The sequence below is a fragment of the Alosa sapidissima genome, chromosome 2, assembly GCF_018492685.1.
Source record: "Alosa sapidissima isolate fAloSap1 chromosome 2, fAloSap1.pri, whole genome shotgun sequence".
NCBI classification, from domain to species: Eukaryota; Metazoa; Chordata; class Actinopteri; order Clupeiformes; family Clupeidae; genus Alosa; species Alosa sapidissima.
The window spans coordinates 5,441,438-5,446,502 of NC_055958.1; the positions used below are offsets into that span (position 1 = coordinate 5,441,438).

The window sequence follows — 5,065 nt, forward strand, 5'->3', positions numbered from 1 at the left end:
ACTCCGTTCTGGTGTCGGTTTCCAGCTCTGAGTCTTCTGTTTCAGACACAGTCACGTGCACCATATGGTGTCTACACCCATGCAGCTGTAGCTACAGTGTCTTAATTCTCTTCAAGTTTTTATTTTTCTCTCAATTATCTGCTGCTTTCAATTTTTTTCTGCTGCTGCTATTCTTCTCCTTTTTTTGCACAGATGCTTGCTCAACTGTACTTCTCTGTCTCTCTCTCTCCCTCTCCTCTCCCTCTCTCTCTCTTATTGTGGAGCTTGCTTTTGCCAGTTCTGCAGTGGAGCATGCAATGTTATTGTGCTGGGTTAAGTGCCTCCGAATCTAATTACTCTAATGTCTGTTGCGGTCTTAAATCACACTTATTGGCTAAGTGCACCAGTTTGTCTGTCCTTCAGAGGTAAGCTTCACGCGACTCCCCGAGTAATTATTCTGATTGGATATGAGCAATTGCACTTATTGGCTGGGGCATGGCACCGGCTGACAGTGCTCCGATTCGCTGTCAGTGATACCGCTCAGCCGGCGCGCGATTGGCTCAGGGGAGCGGGTGGGCGGGGCACTGGGGCTTTCTGTGCTGTGCTGGACCGCGTGTGGATGTGAGGGCTCTCTCGTTCTCCCTCATTATTTGAGTGACTGCAGGTACCGGGTGACTAGTGTCTCTGAGTCTGGCTCTGAGCGCGCGCGCGTGTGGTGGCGAGGGCGTGTGTGTGTGTGTGGGGGTCTATGTCGCGTGTGTGTGTGGGGAGTGCACCGGAGAGATAAATAGAGAGAGAGCGAAAAGGCGAGGAGCGACGTTTCATCTCCCCCCTCTGGCCTCCCCGTCTCCCTGCTCCCTGTCACTCCGTCCCTCCTCCTCTTCCTCCTCCTCCTCTTTCTCCCTCCTGGACCACCCGTCTCCTGCTCGGATCTCGACCCGGACACCTCCACCCACCTCCACCCTTTGACTCTCCTCTCTCTTCACCATCCCGTCTCAGCAGCTGAGCAGGTAAGGGACTCCCCACTACCAACAGCACCACTAGAAATGTATCTGCCTACCTTGCCTTCTTAAAGTGCCTCTCAGCGTGCTTGCATCTTGCTCTCGATCCTTGTTGTTTCTGCATATAATTTGCTTCATCTTCTCTCTCTCTCTTTCTCTCTATTTCTCTCTCACTCTCACACACACACACACACACACACACACACTCTTCTGGCACACACAGAGACACACACCCTCCCTCCCTCCCTCCCTCCCTCCTTCTCTCCCTCTCTCCTACTCTCTTTCTCTCTCTCTCGCTCTCTCTCTCTCTGGCTTTCAAGTTCTCCCTCTAGCAGTTCCTCTCGGAGGGAGGCATGTTGAGAGAGAGGGGGGATTAGAATCTGGGAGGTCACTGTTTTCTCCCTGAAAAACTCAGTTCATGTGGAGTGTTCACTACTTTCCTCACCACTATCTCTAGCCCTCATCTTCCCCACCTCTTTTTTCTTTCCTTCTGAATCCCTTTAGGCAAGGAACCTTAAAGTCATACACAACCAAGTAAACAGTGTGTTACTCTGCCATTTTTCATCCTGATATGCTGTCTGTTAAAAAACACACCACCTTCTCTCTGGTCAGGTCTAATGGCTGTTGATCTTTTCTAATTGTCTGCTATTGTTGGCTTCTGCTGCTGCCTCTGCTGCTTCTGATACTACTTGCAAAGAAAAAAAAAAAGAAAACTATTTTTAAAATGCCATGTGCTCAGCAACACACACTCCTCATCTGAACGTCGAGTTTGCAAAGGGCACCAGAAAACAAACGTCATGACATTGCACAAACGGTAATTACAGTACTTTACAATCCCGGACTCGCTCTGCTCCGCCTGATTGAATCAAGCAAGCTTTTCACAGACATTAACGTGGCCTATAAACCACTGCTGGCAACGCTAGGGAGACTAGAAGAAAAAAAATGCTTATCTGTTCGTTCTTGCGCTGCACTTCGCTGGGGATGGGCATTGGGAGAGATTGAAGGGATATAGCCATCAATACTGGCCGCGAGGGCTAAGTGAGCTGATAGCCTCAGACTAATGCTTCGGTGGAGGGCTTCGCCCCATGTGCTGTCAGGTTCACAGGTGTGCAGGCCGTGCTCTTTTTTGGGACCCTCTATTTTTAATTCGCTCAGTTCAACTTGCTGTGTAAAGCCTTTTAGAGGACTAGTGGTGGAAAGTTTGAGTGCACCTTTGCTATCACGCAACAGTAATAAGTAATGATTCAGTGGCACGATGGAGAGAGAGAGAGAGAGAGAGAGAGAGAGAGAGAGAGAGAGAGAGAATCAGTGGATCTTACTGACCGAGGTAGATATGTGTGGATGGGAAGTAAAATAATTGGGGACGTGATTGACTGTGTTCTGTTTATGTTCTTTCTTCTGTTAGTAATATAGACACAGTTGAAGAGACAGTGAATTACGGAAGATAATAGGCACATTCGATTCCCCTCTACACAACCAGCCCCCTTCTTTTCACTTTTGTAAGCAAATGAGCTCTAATAAAAATTTAAAAGCCTTGCTGAGCACTGTCATCCCCTTCAACAGGAGCAGATCCTCATTAAACAGGCAGACTAGTGTTAAACACACTGAGCCTCGTGCCATAATGAAGTCAGTCATCTTTAGAGTACCAGTAAAGCTTTATTTGGATCTGTGGATTATTATTATCATTCTTATTACTATTATGTGTTTCTCTCAAATGCATGACATCAACAACAAAAAAATTAAATAACTGAACTGAAAGCCTGCAACATGAACACAGCCTTCCACAACAGAGAGCAGTGAAGGGAAAAAAAGTAAATATTGTCTGAATCTCTCTCAATCTCTCTATTGTCTGCATCCCAGTCACTCTCCACTCCACTCTACCTCTCCTGTGTGTTCCACACTTCAGCTTCCCTCCCAACTCAGCTTGGGTTAAGCTTGTGTTTGAGGAGAGGCAACATCATAGGAAGTGATCTCGATATCATTTGCAAACCAATTCCCACTCTGGCCACATTGGCAGCCTCACTCTCACCAGTGTGACAGAACATAATATAGCGTTGCTGTCAGCATTTCCTCATGGTGGGACCGCTGTGGGAAGGTGATGGAGGTGGTGGTGGTGGTGGTGGTGGGACCACATTATGGCTGTACTTGCTTACATAGGCCTTATTACAACCTGTGTGTGTTGTTGAGAAGTTTCAAGGTGAGAAAGGGCGGCGATTTGTTGTGGATTTGTTTACAATTTGCTCAGCAGTTATTTTTGTTTGCGCAATAAAAGTGTACGGTTTGGCCCATGAAAAACCTTTTTGTGCCCAATGGTGTGTCTATCAAAATGCACATGCAGTGGAAGTCTCATGTCGATTAACAAGCTCTCTGGTTTGGTAGATATGCTGTAAACAGACTCTTTGCAATAGCTTTTGCTTGATATTAAACATCAAAATTGCTTTATTAATATCCCTAAAAGATTAGATATTTTTTAAATCACTCTGGATTACCAAAGAAATATGGGCAGCATCTTGTGGCAGTAAATTGGAAATGTTGACAAGGATGACTTAAATCTGCGAAACCATGCCAGATTAATTTTAGTGGGCCCGCTCCCCCTCCTCCCAAAATTCTGTCTCAGCTTTGAAAAGAAACCCCAAAGTTTGGGGGAAAACTTGGACTTAGCACATGATCAACATTTTCTCTTAATGCATTTATGCATTTCGAGTTCTTTTATTTGTTTATTTGTTTGTTTGTTTGTTTGTTTGTTTTTCCGCTGACGCCAATGCTCTTGGACAGCTGGCCCCATTTGTGCTTTGGCTTGTTCTCCCCGCTCTCCGGATTTCATGCTGTCCCCACTTCCGACTTGCCTTTTTTCGGCAGTGCTGCAACGTGAAAGACCCATGACATTCCCATGGCGACGGCCCTGGGCCTGTTTGCCAGGCAGCCATGGCGACACTGCGAGAGACCGCCGAGCCCCACTGGACTCCATACATGATTGTGGCCTCGCTTCAGCAGGGGATTTCACCATGTCAGATTTCATAATCAGCACTGTCGCATGTTGACAGAGACCAGTGTTTTTTTTCTCTCCTCCTCCCTTCAGGACTGATTGGTAGGCAGGTCTCCTCCTCCACCACTTTCCCATGTAACTTGAAAAGCGCCCGGTCCGCGTCATAACTCTCTGGGAGAATGCAAAAAAGCACTAGCCAGCGGCTGAAATTGAACGCTGCACCTTTTCAAAGTCGAGGCCAGCACGAGAGAATTATGGCCTGTGAAATCCCAAGCCCTTTGTCTCTCTCCTCTCTCTCTCTCTCGTCTCTCTCCCACCTCTCGCTTCCCCCTCTCTCCTCGCAGGGCCCACTCTGCAGTGTAATTTAACCCGCCGATGGGCCGTGAGATCAATCAGGACCTGAGGAGCCGAGGGGACGGGCAGAGCTCTGCTCTGCCTCCTGCTGCCTGCGTCGATCCGCGCCCCCTGCCTGCCTGTGTTTCACTGGGTGGTGCTGCTATTTTTATGATGTTGGAAAACTGCACCCAGAGTAAAGGGGTTGGACGGTTGGGAAAACTGCACCCAGAGTAAAGGGGTTGGACGGTTGAGAGGTTGGAGGATGATGGAGGGAGGGTTGGAGGATTTGTTTGTTGTGTGCACGCGTTTGTGGGGAATGCACAATACAACCCCCCTACCTACCACACACACACACACACATACACACAAGCACACAAGCACACACACATGCACAGCAACAGTGATGCCGGATGTTGTGACGTGTGACTTTTGTTTTCCTCCTGACCCGGGGTCAAGACAAGGCAGACTGAGTTAATGGGGTGTTAATGTGAGATGGCCGGACATGAGCTGATCCACTGTTGATCTGATTTAGACGCTCATGTGAGCTTTTTAAAAATCCTCCTGGCCTCACAGAATGAGGGGGAGAGAGAGAGAAAGAGAGAGAGAAAGGGAGAGAGAGGTGTCCATTAAGGTCGCGTTATACATATTTCATGTGCTCCGCGTGTGCATATGCGGTAAGTGCTTGAGGTCGGTGCCTGGAAGTGGTGGTTGGCCTGAAAGTGACGTAGACTCTAAAAGCTTATCTTACTGTATATGGTAGCCC

The 5,065-nt window shown here is 47.9% G+C and overlaps 1 protein-coding gene across 9 annotated transcripts in view; it reads left to right on the plus strand.

Annotated features, from left to right (window-relative positions):
• The first annotated feature begins 585 nt into the window (after positions 1-585).
• pcbp3 (poly(rC) binding protein 3) overlaps positions 586-5,065 on the plus strand; it is a 49,632-nt gene continuing 45,152 nt past the window's right edge. For 4 of the 9 annotated variants that reach the window (XM_042084473.1, XM_042084475.1, XM_042084479.1 and 1 more), the window contains exon 1: positions 586-989. The gene's annotated coding sequence lies outside the window, so the exon portion shown is untranslated. The remainder of the gene's footprint in view (positions 990-5,065) is intronic. The other 5 variants (XM_042084478.1, XM_042084476.1, XM_042084477.1 and 2 more) reach the window with 2 other exon arrangements.